Source organism: Thunnus albacares, chromosome 14 (genome assembly GCF_914725855.1).
Source record: "Thunnus albacares chromosome 14, fThuAlb1.1, whole genome shotgun sequence".
NCBI lineage: Eukaryota > Metazoa > Chordata > Actinopteri > Scombriformes > Scombridae > Thunnus > Thunnus albacares.
The window spans coordinates 9,557,264-9,578,174 of NC_058119.1; the positions used below are offsets into that span (position 1 = coordinate 9,557,264).

Consider the following 20,911-nt stretch of genomic DNA (forward strand, 5'->3'; position numbering starts at 1 on the left):
TGCCACATCCGAGAATATCGGAGATGAAAGCCAGGTTTTCGTAACCTGGCATGAAATATGATGCAATGAGACACAAAGGAACATTTCTCTCTTTCTCTCTCTCTCTCACCGTAAAGATTTATCACAGCTGAGCCAATACGCGTTTGTTCAGTGCTCACTAAAATAGCTTGCCCCGTATCTAATACAGTGATAATGTGTCCCTGGAAGTGGCTCTGTCATAACACAATGCTCTGGTGTTGCATAGTTACCAAGGAAATCGGTGCACAGCAGATGCTCCGGTGCAGCCTGTCGATTTATATGCTGGAACATTGTGGAGAGATTTCAGTAAACAAGCAGCATGTGAAGACAAGGTCACATGGAGTTGATGGCAATAAGTTAAGCTTGAATTTTGATGATTATGATGATATATTATTTTTGTTGTTTATACTACTGCTTAGTAGTGAAGTGAAGCATCTCTTCTGTTTCCAGTATAATCATGCAGAAGCCATTTGTGGTTAATGAGTCATCGGTTTTCATTGTGCTTACTTATAAGACTCTTAAGGGATTTTTAATGTTTAAGCTCCTGCTTATGAGACAAACATTGTTTGACTTTGATGTGCTCTCACTCTGAAACTACTTTATGGAAAACCTAGTAAGATGTGTCATCTGAGGCTGAGCCAGGTGAAATCCTGGTGGGCAAAGATTGATTTAGACTCCTCTTCCCTCCTTCCGCTGCTTTATGATAGTAGCTTTTGTCTAAAGCTAGAGTACAGTGTAGCTCACAGTCATGTAGTTTACAGGATTAGATCCAAGTATTTGATGTTCTAGCTGTGAAATATCTCTCCAACCCAGACAATCGCATTCTTAATCAAACTGCTACAACATATAGCCTGATCAATGGTCATAAAATCCCTCATTGACTGTGTGATTGATTTATTTGACAGGGTCCTGTTAATCAAGCTAAGTGAAAGGCAATAATAGATAGGTGAAGCAGAGAGTCTGTTGCCTTCCTGCCTCTCCTTTTAATGGTTAACTAAACTGTAGGTCGGCATGCGGTGTTACACAAAGATGTTGATAGTAAAGCCATAACTGGGTTGGTCAGAGTTCATATTTGTTGTCTTTGCAGAATGCAGTCAATTTTTTCTTTCCTGCTCAGATAAGCAAGCGTTTGATGTTTCCCTTGTGTCCTTAATATTTTAGGAAATAGCCCTAAATTAAACAAAACACTGTCTATAAATGATAATCACATTTGTAGACATTCAGTCAGTCAGGAACATCAGCTAACCGTAACACTAATGCTGACATCTACATTGAAGAACATTATAAATTGTAATCCCTAGACATTTTTATTTTGCATTAAAATGTTGAATCTGGTCCAGTGGGTGGGTGGAGGGAGGGAAGGCCTGTGTGGGAGACAGTGAAGCACTAGATGTAGACAGCTGTTTCACTAACGAATCTATGTTTAGCACAATAAATCAAAAGGCATGCTCGTGCTGCTGTAATCCCCTGAAAGCGAGCGGAGACAGGGACGCGCCAAAAGGAGAATCTGGTCCACATTTCTGCGCTCCCAGTATAACTGATCCGCTCGGTTAATTTTAGTCCTGTCAGGGAAAACAAGGTCACACAGCAAATGTTGTATTGAGGACACAGTCGTATCTGCCTCTTTTTTTTTTTTTCATCAATCAAAGTTTCCCTTTGGAGTTTGGCTCGGGCTCCTGTGAGACTAGTAATGACGGTTTCTCTTCTCAGCACTGGGGGAGAGGCTGGAGAAGCAACCAGCAATTAGGAGGAGCACGGCTGAATCCGCAGGATGTGTAAAATTTCCCTTCTGATTCTTGGCTTGGTCTACAGAGGGGGGTTTACATCTGCTTGGTCCGGCCTGTTTACCATGAAGGCCTACAAAGTTAAGATGATTACAATGCTGAGAGCCAAATTTGTTTTCTCTCAGACTGGTATGAGACCCAATTACTGCAAGGCGAGTTCAGTGAGTTTAGATCCTTTTTGTGTTGCTGTTTTTCAAATTTTCATGGAGAATATCAGCCAGAAACTAAAACAGTGTCTCTGAGAGGTCACATAAACCAAATGCATAGTTTCACTTTGTTTTAAAGATATTCTGGTGAAAGATTTTTTTCCTTTTTCACTCACTTTGTCTTTCATGTTTGCCTCTCTGCATTTCTTAGACATAGACAGTCATAATACTTTGTGAAGCTAAATTTGTTTTTTTTTCTCTTACGTTCTTAGATCTGTCTGCCTTATCTTTCCATCCTTCCTTTTCTCTCCGACTGGCGGTTACGCTCACACTCTCGATATTCCTGTATTCCTCCTTTCTGCTGTGGTGTTGCTGTGAATCAAGTCTGTGAAATGGAAATGAGGACTCTCTCGCTCTTTCTCACTCTTAGCCTCCCTCTCTTTCCAGACATCAAAACGAGGCTATGCCTCCAATGTTTTTCTCAGATCTTGGAGTGCTGCCAAATCTTGTAAGTGGAGCAGAGAGAGAGAGAGAGAGAGAGAGAAAGAGGTGGAGGAAGAGAGTGAGCAGAATGCAGAGGAAGGAGAGGGGGCGCAGGACAAAAGATGAAAGGAGAGAGAATGAAAAATGAACAAGGGAAAGAGGCAATGTGAGAGATGAGGACAAAGCATGGGACTGATCCAAGAGCATTTGGGCTTTTTCTCATATTATAGCCGAGCCTAGCACAATCCATCCTTTTTCTGCTGAGCAACTACTCCTGGCTTCTGGCTCAGGATCAGCTGATAAGATGGCATGTTGCTACTATGCCAAATGAAAAATAGAAGGCGAGAGAGGGGAGTGTTATCTACTGCAATCGAGAATATTCGGTACATAACAATATGGCTGTAGAATATAGCCCACAAGGAGATCTAAATTTACTCCATTTGTGAAAATTGTAATGTAAAAATACCCCTACAGATCCTAACAGCTATAGTTATCCCATTGTGTTAAATAAAAGTCATGACTTCCCTTTATCTCTGGCTGCATACTACCTTCCAGGCGTATATTTTGGGCCTCTGGGAGGGGCATGCCAGTCACAGTAGTAAGATACTTGTTGCCACCTCTGACATGCCAAGCTAAAGTTAGATTTAGCTGTCAATGTGAGCCACGCTAAAAGTAAACATGTGAGCAGCTAGCACAGCTTTCCTCTAAAAGGATCCTCAGCCAGCTGCTCTGCTATAGACTTTCAGTGCTTTGGCAAATCACAAGTGAACTACAGTTCATCAAAATGCAGCGTGTATTCTGAAAGACAGTCAGCCAGACCTTTTCAAAAACACTGATTCAATCACAGTGATTGACTGTCTGCTGGTGTGTTGCTCAAAAATGTGCTGTCTTTGTCTGTAGGGCCGAATAGTGAATAGGCTTGTGGCTGCTTTGTGGTGGTTGTGGTGTGTGTAACGCGTGTGAAGGCAAGGGTGGGGCGTAGCAGGTGACTTTCTGTCCTTCTGCACCACCGAGGTGCCTGTTTAGTCAGCTGAGAGCTGAGATTCAAATGGATGTGATGGCTCTTGAGGGCCATCTGTGCACAGCCTTGTAAGCTGAACGACACAAAGCCCATGTGAGGGAAAATGTGCCTGAAGTCACGCTATTGAGGTTAAGCAGATCAAATAATGGTTTGGTACAGAAATTCATGTTAAGATGAAAAGGGAACATAACAGCTACATTGATTTGATGTAGTAAAATGCTTTAGCTGACCATCTGAGTGCAAACTTTACTTTGCTGGTCTGCATTTGTGAACAGCCTGATGAGGGGACGGGCTGGTGGGCTGATGAATGGCTCAGTTTCTGGGGTGTGTCAGCAGATCTGTGGTGATGTATTACGGGATGCTCATAGCAGCTCATTTCCTCCTGTCCCTGTCTGTTCTTCGCTTGCTCCTCCGTAGGGCCTCAGCCATGGACAATTATTTCCAGTTCAAGCTGGGACACAGCACTCAGTGTCTGCATGCAATGAGATCAGCTGCCTCAACCACAACCGCACAATTAAACTTTCACCATCGCATTGCCAAACAACAAAGCGCCACAAAAAATGTAGACAACTTTTTATGTGCTGCATAAATACAGGATCCCTGAGAGATTCTCAGTGTGTTGTACATCGCCTTTCATCTCCTTGACGGCATACAGTTGTCAGAAGATAAGAAAAACACTCTTAGATATTCTGTCACTTTTGTTTTTATCTGGGAATGCGTCGTGTGTACATGCCCACACACACAGCAGCAGCACATGCACACTAATACCCATCCACAACCTTGCTGTAGTTTCTTTGTATGTTACATAACTGTGAGTGGGAGCTATTTCTCCTCTGAGTGCTAATGTTGTTGTCAATCAAGGTTTTATAGTGGCAGCCACTGCACAATCTCTGCAGAGGCAGAATAAAGCTTTTATTGCCTTTGTTCGCTCTCCCTTGCCAGTCAAAATTTTCTATTCTCTTGCTTTTACTTCACCCTCACCCTTCCTGCCTCTCTTTGTGTCTGTGTTTGTTGGAAATAATTTTCTGAAAAGAGTTTACGTTGTCTCTCAGCCATGGAACATTTGAGATGAAGTTAAGGAGCGAGAGGAGGTCAGGCCAACAGAGAGAACAAGCAGGGCCTGTGTTTGACAGGTGTGTTCTATTATTGGAGCCGGTGACTTCGAGTGTATTACACAACTGTGTCGCTAGGACAGGTTTATTTAGACCGCGAGCAGAGCCTTGCCCCGAGTATCTGATAACTCGGGTAGAGCATTTCACAACAGGTGTCTGGGGATAATGGTACAGTAAATAAGAGAAGGGTTTTTATAGCTCAAGGTTGATCGCAAATTTGGAACGCTCAGAGAAAGCATTCCCAAATTGAATCTGCGGCACTGGCACAAAGGCGATCCAGTTGGTTGGATCCAACAAAAGCACACTTGTATTTAGCCATCATCAAATAAAGTATGCTAATGACAGGTTGTGCTTGATACACTGTATACATGTCTGCTGCTCTGTAATGATATAATCACAGAGCAGAAACAGCAGCCGCTCCCCTCCCTTGTCCTCCTCTTTGGCTGGAATGTGCAGGGGGAGAAAAATGATCCAATGTCATCCGGAGTGATGGAAGCTTCTCTGTTGAGCCAGAGAGATATGTTCAGGGGAGGGAGGGGGGAGAGCGGATATTTCTGGTTGAGTGTGAGTTTGAGTAAGTCCGGGCACTAAGCCAAGCATGCCGATGGAGGCGAAGGGAGGGGCGGGGAGGTTTTGGAGAGAGAAAGAAGAGAGATAGAAACCCTTTTGGGCTGGCACACTGTCAGCTTCACTAGCACACAGCTGCTTCTGGAAAATTCTGCACCCTGCCCTACTAAACCACCAGGCATGACATGAATAACAAGAATGGCCTAGCCGTCAACAGCGGATACTTTTTCTTTTGACGTGGGCCTAACAGACTGGTACAAATGCCCTGGCCTTGCACATAGTGGAAAAATCAACAATGAAGGGGACACCGGGGCACAATGTGGAAATGAAATCCAGGGTTTAGAAGGCTTTGTCTGGACAAGGACGCAGTTGACACAGACCCTGAGGGCTTTGGAAAAGGCCGTGTAACAAAATGCCAACTGATGTGTTTTGATGGGGTTACTTGTTCACCAGCCAGTCACTAATTGGAGAGTAAGAACCCACTAAATTGCTTTCAGTCAGCATGGAGCTTTTGCAAATTTCCTCTCCGAGCTGCATGTGTCATTTATGTCCTCGTGCTAAGACGGCGGCAGCAAAACAAAGCCGGCACTTGAAAAGGCACGTAGCTGGTATGCGTTGCTATGTTTCTAACATGACCAGTCAACACTTGCCTCGGGTCTTAGATGAGATAATGCTAGCTCTTCTCCGTCCATGAGGCTGTTAGCCATGCACAACCCTCCCTGGTGTTGACATTTCCCTGCCCAACCTGTCTGAACACATAGGGCCAGGGAGGCTCCTCTCAGGCTGTCTGTATCCAAGGCTGATAAAGGGGTGAGTCACCCACTCATCTATCCTGCTCTCCTCCTCTTCTGTCTGGCAATACTCTTACCCTTAACCCCTGCCATCCTCTTTCACAAGGCCTTATGTGTACATCCAGCACATGGTGGATTGTATAAATAGCAGCGACCGCGTGGCTCGCCGCTGACACCTGACATTTTCATGCCCCAGCAAGCCGCTGATACATTTGGCGCTTGGCACGCATTCTTCTCCCGGGTTTATCCATCTGTTGATGTAGAGCCCAACCCCCCAGCCACTACTATGTTCTTGTAACATAACACGAGGCTTGCCTTTCCCTCTATTCATCTTAACATGCAAGCACTGCATGGCACAGACTTCGCCCCTCCCTCCTCCATGTTTTTCTGTGGCTCTTACTCACTCTCCCTCCCTGCCTTGCTGTCTTTCCATCGCTTTCTCTTTCTACACCCCCCCAACAAACACACACACACACACCACACAATCCACCCAAGTCATTAGTCTTCAGATTGACGTTCAGCTGGTCTCAGAAACCTACCAAGATGGAGAACAAAAAAGTGAAACGGGAATTGCGTGAAGCTAGAGCGATGCTGGCAAAAGACAGAATGTGAGATTGTGTGCAGGCAGGGTGCTTCCTGGCTCCCTGCCAACTTCCAGCAGCTGCACTGCAGCATGTCAATATGTCCGTTGCCAGGGAAACAGGGAGAGCACACACAGCAACATAGTCCATAGAAAACCTTCTTGTTACACTTCCCCCCCCCCCCCCTTTTCTTCACAGTTTGAAATGCTCAATAAAATTGTACTGCTCCTCTATCAGAGCGTCATCAGGAGGGTTTAATGCATACAGAGGTTCAGACTAATCCACAGATCCAGACCGCCTCCACAGGTGCCTCTACCAATCAGTAGGAGTCGCTGGTAGTGCAACTACAAGGACATGATCCCTCACCGGCTTCCCACCAAAGCACACATGATATATTCATATATTATACATATATTTATTGAAGTAGTGATCAGGCAGTAAGTATCACAACTCAGGATTGAATTTGGGTCTCTGCAGAGGGTTTTTGCCCCCTGTGCACCCCTTCTTCATTGATACACGTGCACTTTCCAGTGTTTTAAAAATAACTGGACAAATCCACACTTACAGGAGCTGTAGTGATACTGCATTTCCAGCCACCTTGCAGCTAATGTTGGAGACACTCCAATAAACCAATGAACCAATAAAATATGGCTTTTATCAGTAAATATGAAATGCAAGTTGGCACGCATATGTATATTAATTTAAAGATAAAATCCAAACAGAGGGATAGAAAAAAAACTAAATGTGTCTTTTTTCATGATCAAACTATGATGTCCTTGATGGTGTTTGCAGGGTGTGAATCTTCGCGTCCTCACTGCACATGTTATCAGGTTGGTGAATGTACCCTGCAGCAAACAGCTTGGCTGTGAGTTATTACCGGCAGGTCTATACTCCTCCATCAGGCGTTGTGAAAGAATGACCTCAGATACATCAGGCAGTGCAGTGGCTCTGTTGCAAAGTCACAACTTGCAACATAAGTCATGTGTTTGAGTCTGTTGAGCCACAAAGTGCCACAGCAAACTAATCAGTCTCAAGCTGTGACCTTGATCAAAGCTGCCTTCTCTGTCTCTTTGCTGACAGTATAATACTTTTTCCATTTAATCGTGATAAAGTTAAAAAAGAAAGAAATCTGTGTTTCCTTTGTGCTGTGACACAATTTGTCCCTCTGGAACAGAATGTATTGGCCTTTGTTTAAAGCTTATACTTTGTAACATAAGCTGTCTAAAATGACCCCAACAAGAAATTGCAACTCATTTATCTCTGTGCTTGTTCTCAGTTCTGTCTGTATTGTGTTGTTTATTGATAAGCTATGATTTATAGATGAATGGATGAACAAGATTAATTTAACTATGTATCTTGTAATGTAAATATGTTTGAACATAAACTCTTAAATGCAACTTCTATTGATTAGCTAATAATCTCATGACCTGATAATACAACACAGTGAAGGAAGATTGTTGTCATATGTACATATTACAGTGTCTTTTCCATTCGGCTGAGTATTTCTGAGTAGCTGAAGGACAGCTAAAGGACAACCCTGTCAGCCACACCTAGCCTGGCACTCTTATCCAAGTCTGGCTCCGTCTGTGCTCGTATCACTGGAGGGGAAAGGGGGTGTGCCAACTATAGCGCCTTAGTACTTTTCAGAACTCTATCTGTGCCTGTGAGTGGTCTAACAGCTGCTGCAGCAGTGTCTGAGCTTGCTTGGGGATGCAGATGAAAGTGCTGATGTGTCCTCTTATTTTGGGTTGTGTGGTGCCCTGGGGGCCAAAGAATTTTTGGAGGAGACCAGGCAAGATTTTTGGGGGGTGGGGGGTGGGGCTGCGGCCAGCAGGGATCTTAACTGAGAGATTCTCCCAGAATGCAATGTGACCCTCATTGCCACATGGCGCTGTGGGAATCCTGAGGGGGTGTGGAATTGCTGACAGTACCAGGCTGAGCGATGGGCACAGACATGAGCACACAGACTGGATGTGCTCTCTGTCTCAGATGATTGGCGGTATTTCTGGCTGTCTTCTTCATGGCTTTTGTACTTGAAGGGAGGGTTGTTGATGGCCTGCCATGATTTTAAGTTTTACACATAGCTCAGTCCAAACTAGACTTGATCATGAGTTTCAAAGTTCATTTTTGACCTTATAAACAGCAAATTAGATCAATTTAGTAGCTGTTTGTAGCTTTTGATCATTACACATGTCCTTTATATAGGAGTTTGAATTTTGAGACTCAACTTTTTAAGCCAACATGAGGGAGAAGTCAGTTAAGTGCTCAGAAAAAATGGAAATTTGAACATCTACATCCTCATGACAACTGGGAAAACTCCACCTACTTACTAAGAGTATGTGACATGATCAAAAGCTCCAGAACAGCAACTAAATGGACCTTGAGGTGAGATATTTTGTCAGCTGCACTTTATCTGTGAAACTTTGATGATATTATCAAGATATTTTTGGTAAATGTATATTAGTAATTTTATTCAGTTTAGTTATTTAGTCAACATATTCTATTTATAAGGCATAATACAATTTATCTATATTATGTCAATGGTATGAGGAGCAGTAGTAGAGGCCTATGCAACTCTCCAATAGTTTACAAGCATTGTATTAATATTACTGTAATTTTATAATAATATTTGAATTAATATGATTATCATTATGATTATCAGATTCAGGATTCAGAGGAGCTTTCTTGTCATTGTCTCTGACAACAAAAGTGCAGTTTCATCTCCAATCAGAGATATAAAAATAACACTTTTATGTAAAGGAATCAATTGCACAATTTACAATAATTACCAATAGTACTACTGGCAATATTAATAGATAAGATGAAACTTAATTGCCCATTTCATAAAAAAGGTAAAGACCTTTTCATTGTGCCCCAAACTCTGGGAGTTAGTGTCATTAATCAGTAGTATCAGCATTCCTAGTATAATTATTCATGGAATTATACAGTATGTGTTTCTTCAGGTATGTTACAGACTGTAACTGGGCAACTTCTCTCTCTTAGTTTTCATTTTAAACTAAAATCCAGTGTGCAGTTTCCCTGACCTGTTGTGGGTTATTGACAGCCTAAAGTGAATCCTTCTTACGTCTTTCTTCTACTGGCTCCTCAACTTGTTCCTGTTATTAAAAATCATCTTTGGGAAACTCTGTAAGGCTTTCATTCTCTCCTTACATGTCTTGATGACTGATGATATACAAATATTTTAGGAGCACGTACATTTTTTGGCAGGCTATTATTGACTTGTATTGTTGGTGATAAATGAATTTCAACTTACTCTATTTAATTAAGTCTAATCTAAGTTACTCTCCATCTGTTGGAGACCGCTCTACATAACGGCAGCTGCTGCATGCCTGAAATGTTAATGTCAAACATCATGCTACCATTAACACTCTCTGCCGGCTGTAAATGTTATCATAGATCTTTGCACAGACATAACGCTCCCATTTCCATTCAAATCACATGTGGTGATAATATTACACTGGCGCGTGAGAGAAAGATGCCATGCCATTTACTTGATTACACGTCCCCCCCACATCTCACACCTTGAAAACTATGTGATTTATTTGGTTGCCACTTACTGAAAGTTGTCCAGGATTCCCAGTGTCTTCTCATTCTGTTCTTCATCAGAGAAACCTCATCCATGTACAATATGACACTATATTAATTAAGAGGGATACTCGCAGATTGCTTCATAAATCATTTTTGCTCACATTTTCATGCTTGGTCTAACATTGCAATTTGCATCTTGTTCCCCTCATAACAGTGTACACCTCAGTGAAGAGGAAGAAGACAGAAGACTTCTGAAGGCAACAGCTTTATTGTCATGTTATCCTCAGAGGAGTTAGACTATAACCTTAGAAAGATGGATAACTGTGCTGACTCATTGATGTTGTTATCCTCGACATCTGGGACATTAAAGAGGCTGTTACGCCAGGTTGAAAATGAAAGTCATCATGCAGATTTCAGCCTCTAACTAAATTCTGAAAAGTCACTTGACATTATCTTCACAGCAGGCCTGTATAGGATGTTTTAATTCAATGAAATGCTGTTAATGACTAATATAGAAATATTTTAGAGCAGTAATTCCGAACCAGGAGTAACATTACTCTCTCAACTAATCCTGTTTTAATAGAATAGAACTTATGATTTGATTAACAGAATATACTGAGTCAGCTATAACACCTGAACATCACGTGTGTTAAAAACTAGTTAGCAAGTGAGCTGAGAAGTTGAAACAGTTAGCTAAAAGTAATGGATAAATATTTTAAATAGTTAGCTTAAAGTCAAAGATAAACATTTGAAATAACTTAAAAAGGTGAAATAATTAGCTTGAAGTAATGGATAAACAGTGAAAATAGTTAGCTTGAAGTAATGGATTTACAGTTAAAACAGCTTAAAGTAATGGATTTAAACAGTTGTAACAGATAGCTAAAAGTAATGGTTGAAAAGATTGATAAAATGAATGAATAAACTGTTGAAAGAGTCTCCCTGAGATGATAAAATGGGAACTGTGTGTTTGTGTGTGCATTAAGCGCATTATGCAAGTGATTTCAACACATCTCGCTGGGAGTGAATTTTCATGCTCCTATTGATGAATAAATTGAACGTTTGAACCTTTGAAATATAGCTTCATTTTCTCTTCCAATCACATGGCAAAGCTTTCAGTCCCTGGTTACTATGTTGCTTATTATATTATGAGTCAACATTGGTTTAATTCTATGGATATCTGAATCACGTGATTGTATGTAGACAAAACCCTGAATCAGACTGCTTTGTTATTTTAGCCGCTCATGTGATCAGCACTCAACACTAAAGGGCCACTCTCAGCCTCAACCCCCCTCCAATCCTCTGCGGACCAACACAGAGAGACTCTGTTACCAGAGAAACAAAGGTCAGTGTACTGTGTCGTCACATTTTCAACTCACAGGACGAATCTTGAAAAAGAAAAAAGGGCCGCGAACAAACATCCTTTGTTTTGGCTAAAACAAGACGCCATTTGTTGTTGCGTTCTTGGCTGTGATGTCATCGTCATGGTTCATCCTCTCTGTGACCTCTGGGCCGATGATTCTCAAATAGCTTCATCAGGAGTTGCACACCAATTAGAGGCTTGATTTTGTTTCATCGTCACACCCGCACATCCTCCCACTCAGACGAACACAAACATGCGTGTATTCATCCAATATCACAAAATTAGATCAGTGAGTTCACTGTTCTCTGAATCTGGTCTTTTTTTTCCCCCAGTGGGAAGCTGTGCTACATAAGCTCTGTGCTTGCTGGAGGTGCACAAAACTCTATGATCTGTGCTATATTGTCTGAGTGCCATCATTATCTGAGGCAGAAGATAAATTGAGAGACATAAAACTGATTATACTGCAGGAAAGCACTCTGACATTTTACAGTTAACTCTTCAAAATGCAGCATGCCTGAAGACTACACCAGTACTTTCACGCAGGAAACTGAACTCCTAAAGCAGGCGACCTTTGATGCTGTAAGTGATGTAATCCTCCTGATAGATGTGTCAGAGTTTGGCCTTGGGCTGCTCTGAATGTTCTACTCCCTGAAGGCCTCTCAGGCTAAATGGGCCAAAAGAGCCCCCATCAATACATGACCAAGCAATGCTCTGGATCACCTCAACTGGTGCAATTTATCTTGGACTTGTAACAAGTTGACAGGTCTTTAATCGAAACAACAAACAAAAGACTCACTTTACCGCCTAATTGCGATGGCGGGGGCCAGATTTGGCTATATGGCTCTGCCATTATCATCCTAATAAGCGAGGTTGCACACCGCCTTTACCTGAGATTAAAAATTCAAATGCAGTGTGATCAAAGTGGGATTACTCTGCTAAGCCTGATGTAACAAAGGAAGAGGTGGAATATGAATGCTGGAAAAATTATGTTTTTTCACCCCTTTTTGCAGTGCTTGGTAATGTGATTCATGCAGTAAAAGATGTTGTTTTTTTAGTCGACCTTATTACCATGGTCGTCATGTTTAATTTACATCAAACATGTGGTGAAAGCTGCCTGAGGAATGGTTGTAACATCCCATTTACAGTATAAAACTGACATGTATTTTCTTAAAGAATAGTCAGACATTTTGGGAAATGTGCCTTTTTGTTTTCTTGCTGAGAGTTAGATGAGAATATCATTACTACTTTCATACTAATCTGTCTGTTAAACATGAAGCTACAGCCAGGAGATAGTTAGCTTAGGATAAAGATTGGAAACAGCAGGGAAAAGTTAGCCTGGCTCTGTTTAAAATTTAAAAAAACTTTACAATATTTAGCACACAAAAGTGGCATTAGTCTTCTCATCTAACTCTCAGAAAGTGAATAAGTGTATTTTCCAATAATGTTAAACTATTTGGATGAAGTCAAGTCATTCTTGACTGCAGCTACAGCTGCATGAATTCAGCACATTAGTAAGATAACTCACTAGCTAGTGCGTCCAACATTGAGTGTGACATACACTGAATATGTCTGTCATGTGAGGTAGTAACCTAATATTCAATCCATTATATGACCTGCCTGGCACTTTTGCAACTGAAGTGTGAGTATCATAGTAAAAAGGAAGGAAGTAAGAAGTATTGTAACAGCGTATTGTAAAATGTTTTACCTGACAGGGTCAAATGCTGCTCATGAGGAATGGCGGGCTAAGACCTAGACCTCTATGGATGACAGTAGCAGCTGAATCTGACATGTCCTAAAATATATCTTTACTTCAGTGTGTGTCTGGCCAAGTCAAGCCACGTCAGCCGAAGGATTTCATGACTTTGAAAAGTCACATCTATTCAAGCAGGCTGTGCCATTTAAAGTAACCCTTCCAGTTTTATGTAAATCAGATTTTTAAATGAGCTCGCACAATGAGCTGCCGTCTGACTGGAGGACGATCTATAACCTGCTTTGAATACAATACACAATTCATTGCAAGGGAAGATAAGAATTACATAAGTGTGCATTGTTTCCTAGAATCATATGTTTTGAACTTATTAAAATGTGATATGCTGTAATGGGTGCCATGTGTAGCGCATAATCAGCTGAGTACACCATGATTCAAGAGATTGCATAACCTTTATATTTCATGAGATGTCTTTGGTATTGCCTCATACTTGTGTGTGTGTGTGTGTGTGTGTGTGTTTACAGAAGAAGCGCATGAGGAATGCAGCTGTGAGTCAGCACTGAGGAATGGCAAGCGGAAGTCACAAAGAGACTGTGGTCGGATTATGCAGGGTGAGTCAACGTCATCAATCCAGTATGCTGTACAAAACGTCTAATGGTTAACTCTTGTCAGTTTTCATTGTGACTGAAACTTTTCATGGAGCCTGTCAGCTTCCACTATGTATCTTTGTTCTCCTGTCATGAAGGTAAACATGATTGATAAATTTCTGTTTGCTAATAAATCATAAAAAGAAGCAAGAAATAAAAGTTATCATAATAACAGACCTGATAATATCCCTGTAAGCAGTTTGAATGGTTGATTATATGTACAGTTCCTATAACTGGGTTGTTCTGTATCTGTTACAACTTCATCACGACTTTGAACAGCTTGAACTTAGCTTGTGAACAGATCCCATCTCCATGACAACATCGCAAACTGCATCACTGATGAAGACCATGTTATGAAAGAAACTTCCATGTGATATTTTGCTTTAATTCTGAAAAAGAGCAATGAATTATGACCTCTAGCAACCTCTTTCATTATTATCATGATTTAGTCATTTATTAATGCTTTTTTATTTTTTACCTTAATACTTGAATCCTTTGGGGAATACTTCTGCATCTATATATTTGTGATATAAAGGGCCTACTGCAATATTATGGGCTTTTTCTGTCATTAAAATGTATTAATAGATTTTATGTTCCACCTGTGCTCTAAACATAGGGAGCCTACAACTGTATATCTGAAATATTGTTTTTTCATTTCTCTGGATAAATAAATACAAGGTTCTGTCCAGCAGAAACCCCATTTTTAACCAGTTTTAGTTCGTTTTTATAGTAAAACTGATGTTGACCATAAACTACAGGACAAATGAAAATAAAGTGTCCTCTGAGACTGGTGTAACAACCAGGCACACAAACAGAAAGCTTACCGTCAACTTAGTGCCCTGAACACGACAAAATAGTGTTATGTCAGCGTGCAGAGAAATAGCAGTAAATTGGGAAGCTGAGAGGTACAAAGAGGTGTGGATGGAGGGTTGGAGGGAGGTAAGGAGGAGGGGTGGGGGGTGGGGGGGGGTGGGGGGGTGGAGGGGGCTCTGAGATTCAGGCTGTACCTGAGGCATGGTAGGGTACATCATTATTCAGAGCGGCTCTTTGATGTTGAGGCTGGGTGGATCTCAGGGAGCAGGCAAGAAGCAGTTCTAATTAAAACAGTAACAATGCAGCCCGAGTTGCCCTGAAGAAACAGGGGCTTTGAAGAGTCACTGAATGCCCCATTTAGAGCCGGCTGCCCATAGATAACAGCAGATATTACATTGACGGACTCTGAGGCCTCTGTCGCAAAATGTGTATTTTTTGCCACAATTCATGAAGCATCTCTCTCGGTATGTGTGTGTGTGTGTATGTGTGTGTGTATGTGTGCAATGAGTTCTCCGTGTCCTACTTTCTGGGTTCTTTGGTGGCGTTGTGGGCCTGACAGGAGTGACAGATTGAGATGGGCTGCTGGTACTCAGAGGCCAGGCGAAGACAGGAAAGCCTGGGGGATCTTGGCATGACAGGTAGACAGAGGAGGGACAGAACTTCATTATAACTGCGGCAGAGAGGAGCTTTGAATACGAAATTAGCGTCCCCAATCAACACAAGAAAAACGTACATGCTTTCATATTTTTTTATTTTACATTTTACCTATAAAAAAAGCAACAGAATCCAAAATTTCCTTCATCACGTTGATAGCGCTGTACCCAGACTTGTATAACGCAGATTCTCCGCTTGTCCGCCAAGCGTGTTTATGTCCCCCCTCATATCTACTGAGGCATATTGCACTGAAAGGCACAAGTGGGCTGCAGAGAGAGCTAAGTGATGCTCTGAGACAGTAGCAGTTCAAAGAGACTGTCTGCATAGAGAGAAGGGTCTAATTTTAACTTAGAGACAGAGGGGCTCATGAAACAGCTCTCCGCCTGACTACAGCTCAATTATTCATCAACACAAGAAGTCTCTCAACTAAAAAGCCTGACACGTTATTCATTCCCCCTTTTTCTCCCATGCTGTTTCATTCAGACACAAACCAACCACCCACACACAGACCAAAGCTACCCATCCTACCCTTGTCTTGAACCGTACCGTGCCCTCCAGAAATGCAGGCATGCTTTGGTAAGGATGAGTCAAAAAACACACATAATGAGGTGTGTACCGTGCAGAGGAATTTTACAAAATCATTTAAAAAATATGCAAAAACAGCAGTTCAGAGAAGTGAACTTCTTTGTTGAAAATAAATGATTTTTTTTGTTAGAAAAAAGTTATAATTGAAGTTGGCAGGTAAATAAATATTTTGAATCAATTTTATTTCCCCCACTATAACCCTTCATAACTCAGTTGCAGCCTCTTTTATTCATTGATTTCAATAGATTTTTCAGCCGTGAATTAGGTTTGTTTATTATTTACTTCATTGTGGACAATTATATGACTCTATTGATAGTGGCTATAATCTTAAAAAAAAGTCGCTCAGCATTAACACAATAAACTTCTTCATTTCTAACTTTTTTTTCTTTTCAAACTCAAAGTAAGTTTTGTCAGTTAGGGAGTTTTGTGAGGCGTGGATGCCTTGTCTGATGACTCAGTTTCTGTTTTGAACAACTTGCACAGAGCGTCATCTCCAACAGATGACCAGTCATGTGACGCCGAGCTGACTCCACCGTGGCTGGTCATGTAATGCGAGGAATTACAGAATGAAGCCCAGTTTGTTTCATTTCCAGTCATTCAGTTGTATTTTTCCAGAGTCCTGAGTACGAGAGCTCGGACCGCCATAAATTTTCTTTTGCTACTGGAATACTGACGCTCTGGAGGATACAGCTGAGTGCTATATTCTTATCTCAGTGACAGGAAATCACCACCAGGCTTCACTACACAACAGCATCCCCCCCAAGTTAGATGTTGACTTTTCTAAACTCACAGGAAACACTGCAGACATAATTGTGGTTATTCAACGTGTAGGTTGAAAGCATCCCCACCAGGTCATATGACTGTGCATAAGCTCTGTGTGACTGGGCCATGTAACCTGTTGACCTTCAAAGAAAAACACTACTACAGATTCTTGATCAGCCCAAGCAACAGCTCGTCCCTAAGCCCGCTGACTGATGTGCGGATGCAGCAGTCTGAACCTGTTGAATGTTTGTAATAAGTTTATGGCTTTGGAAGTCGCTGGGTGGCCTTAGGTAAGCAGTGCAACCTCAGGCAATCTGGGAGGGGATTTGCGCCTGCTGTGATAATGACACCATTTTAAGACCCATCCAGGCAAGCTGACAAATTGGTGCTGAGGCCATGTTTTTATGTTGACTGGAGACTGTAAGGCAAACACAGATAACCACATGGATCATCCTGTGTGATGGACAGCGGCAGTATGATGATGTGTGTGAATTTATGGTTCATTTTAAGAGCTAATATCAAACCCGCTGAGAACTAAAGAGGCTCTGTGTAAACATCTCACTATTCCAGACACATTTTATTTGTTCTCAGCAACAGTCAACAAATCATAGTGTAGGTGCATAAATCTACAGGATCAATGGAGAAAATAAATAACGCATCCTCAGTATTATTGCTCTGCAATAAGCACTTCCCTGAACATTTTTCATTATGAAAACTGAGATTCACCATCGATTGCCTTGCCACTACATATAATGCTGCTGAACTTCCTGGTGTGTTTGCGTTAATGTGGACAGCCCGGCTGGATTTAGTATGGGCTGAGTCTATCTGTGACGGGCAGCAGTTGCTGTAGATCATGTAGAGAGGAAGATAGGTCTAGCTAAAGGCAGTCAGGTGTGGTGCTGTTTGTAGATAAGAGGCTAACTTTAGCATCTGACTCGAAAAAAGCTGCTCTTAGGAGATGGAAGTGCATTCATCATGATGGTAAATCTGCCGCTGATGTTGCTGTTAACTCCATATGTGCCATGCAGGAACAGGAAGCATTAAATGCATAGCAACAGTTACTAAGGAGGCTTAGTGAATGGTCAGTTGTAACATTTCCATCATCAGGGAGGCTGAGGTCATGGATAACGTTCCTTCTTATCTTGCCACTGTAAGATGGTGTGTGTGAATAATGTTTTTTTTCCACAGTGGGAGGAGATAGACTGCAGGACATTGTGATAGGGATGGACCACAGAACACTCCAGAGTTTCCTGGCAGCATGGAAACCACCGGGCACCCCCGCTCTTCTCAGCCCAGCACTGCTATCTGCTGCCTGTCTAGTGGCCCGGATAAACACGTGTCATGGCACGAAAAGCTCTGCCAAACTCCCTTCAGCTTCACAGCCACCTCCACCTACTAAAACTGTATGTTCTTCTGACAGGAAAATGTCATCACACATGCTAATGACATGTTTTTGCCTTAAAGATATCGGTGTTTTTGCTTGTTGTAAAAAATGCTTTGATGTCTCCCTTCAGTTTTCAATGCTATAGGAGTTCATCCGGAGTTTCATTTCTGCACAAGTTTGTTTTTCCTGTGTCGAATCTTATATGATGGTTTGGCAAAAAAAGCTCTCTGAGCAATGCATCATCCCTTTAGAAGCTGAACGCAGTGCCAGGAAAGCTAAGTATTTGGCCGCAGGCGATGAAGGCAAGAAACTTCTTTTTTGCTTAGTGAAATAAGCAAACCCAAAAGACACAGCATTAATTATTCACCCTCCCTGCACCGGTCTCACATTCTGATTATGACTGGAGGTGGTTACAGGGTATCAGTAAGGTTGCAGAGTAGGCATGACAGGGGTTCAAACTCTAATATGTTTGCTGCCAAGAAATACGGGCCTCTATGATGTGTAAACCGCCTGCAGGGCATCAGAATGAATGGTAATAATTCATTTGGAGTGAATGCAGCCTATTTCATGAGCCACTCCCCTGGAAGGAAAGACAAGGAAATTACTAGTCTCATTATTTTGTGAAGGACATTGATGGTCATTTTGTTTCCCTTCTTAAAATAGGCAGCGCAGGACTAATTATTGGGTAAAGCTGGAAATGGTTTGCACTATCCGTATACTTATATAACAAACAGACAGACATACGGAGAAGGAAAGACAGAAACTGATAATCTGATGCTTGAGAAAAGGGTGTTGGCCTTTCTAGTTTGATTACAGGTGAGCAGCTTTGTCATTGTCTGCCAAAATGATGTCTCTGTGCCAAAACAATCATCCATGAACTCTTGAGGGTTTGGCTTGGGAAGCTACCAGTGACTGAGCACACTTCATGGAATTATGCTATTGGGGTGGTTTTGGGCCAACCCAACACAATCATCTTTGTTTTGTTGTTGCACAGCATAGAAATACCATTGTATGCTAGTCACATTGCTGCTGCGGTCTTTGTGTAACATCAGAATATGATCTGGTGCAACAGCTCTGACACAGTTTGGTGGAGAGCAGAGAGTTGACTCACTGCACAGCCAAGGTGGAGTTGATTGAATTATAAAAGCCATTTACAGCCTCCAATGACAACAACAACCTCAGGCAACTAATGAGCTTATCTACCATCCCACTGGTGTACCAGAAGTATCTTTCTTCAAGACCAGGCACAAAAAAAAAAAATCCACTTCCTCATGGTAAAATGTTGCAGCAACACCTCCCAGCAGCATCAGTACAAGTCTTTCCTGAAGTTGAACTGAAGTGTGTGTAGTCTTGGCAGGCCTACACAGAGAGGAGTGCACTGTGAAAACTGGCATGTTGACGCTTTCATGCCACTGTCACGCTGTTCACAAGGTGCCCTGGAGGAGTGTCACAACACATTCTTCTCACTTAGTAGAGCATGTCCCTGTCCGTAGTCAGACGGCATTCCCCTCCTGCCATCTGTCCCTGGTATTATAGTCGCATGCGATAGTTATTCAAGTCGTCCTGGTTCAAACTACTCTCTGAGGTGGCTACATGCTCTACTGTGTCATACTGATGCCACAAAAACAACACCAATTTTCTTTTATTATCTTGTGTAGAACTAGATTATTATTTGGGGCGGAGGTAGTGGACATGCGTCCAAAATATCTCTGGTTTGAACTGAATCCACTAAACATCCTGATGTGGTTATGATGAAAAAAGGCCAGCTGGAAGTCATAATACGAAACACAAACAGGCTCCAGCAGCTGACAACCAACTTCATAACAATATGAATGTGATCAGTTCATTTTTATTGTTGCTCTATTGTATTGTTTTATTATTAACTTTGAGCTAATAGTAACCCAGGCTACTTATCATGGTTTCCAGTTAAAGTACTGGAGTAGACAAAGGGGAAGTCCTTATATAGTAGTTTATGTGTCAAACGACTAGACCCACACTAAGTGAGTCTTCCCCGCCTGGCACTGGCTGGTGTGACAGTGTTATTAGTACAACATTTGTCATGTTGCGGTTTCCTAACCAATGTGCTTCTACCCCATCAACCCCCCCTTCCAACAGTCTCAAAAGCTGTTGAGAAGGCACCACATGGTGAGTTGTGTGTAGCACATGGTTTCGGTTACAACCAGGCTGTACCCTAGTTTTTGGAGAAGCATTGTACACACAGCTTCTTAAAGGCCAGATTATAAGCATGAGTGGGGTGAAAGGTATGAAAATCCTGCCTCTGTTATGCCAATTTTGCATACCACGTGTCACATGGGTGCTGTTTCCATTTGCAAATGCATGGTTTTGTTTGGTGATGTGTCTGCTTATGCGACGATGATTATGTGAGTCACAGGAAGCGGGTAAAAGGTGAGATTCCGTGTCAATACCATTGCTAAGAATTTAGTTACAACAGAATCATTAATTTTTTCTTTATTTTTTAAAAATGCCACTGCAGTAATAGAAAACTGAAACTGAAACAGCCTACATCTTTACATTTCAAATATAAAATGAATAAATATAAACATACCACAAGACCAATTAAGGGTAACTTTCATTTCTCATACTACAAACACAAAGAGCTATTTTTATATACAGTATGTTGTGATCCCTCGCTGTTCAAATAAGCCTCCTGATTTGTTGATCTGTCACGACAGCTGCAGCAGAACATTGGTTATATACACCAGAGATGAAAGTGAGGCACATATATACAGAATCTAATTGCAATCAGGACTTAAAAGGCTGCAGCTGGGTGGAGATGGCGGAATATATGATGTGATGAGTGCATAAATCAGAGATACAGAAAATGCATTATGCACAGTTCAGATAAGATGGACATCATTTGTCTACTTCCATTTGGAGTCCAGGCACTCAAGGCAATTTGACTGCAGTGTTTCTCTTCAGAGGGGA

At 41.8% G+C, this 20,911-nt stretch overlaps 1 long non-coding RNA gene across 1 annotated transcript; it reads left to right on the forward strand.

Annotated features, from left to right (window-relative positions):
• The first annotated feature begins 1,394 nt into the window (after nucleotides 1–1,394).
• Nucleotides 1,395–20,221, forward strand: LOC122997102. Its single transcript, XR_006407144.1, has 3 exons — nucleotides 1,395–11,394; nucleotides 13,645–13,731; nucleotides 17,770–20,221. It is a non-coding gene; the product is annotated as an uncharacterized LOC122997102 (long non-coding RNA).
• Nucleotides 20,222–20,911: the final 690 nt, after the last annotated feature.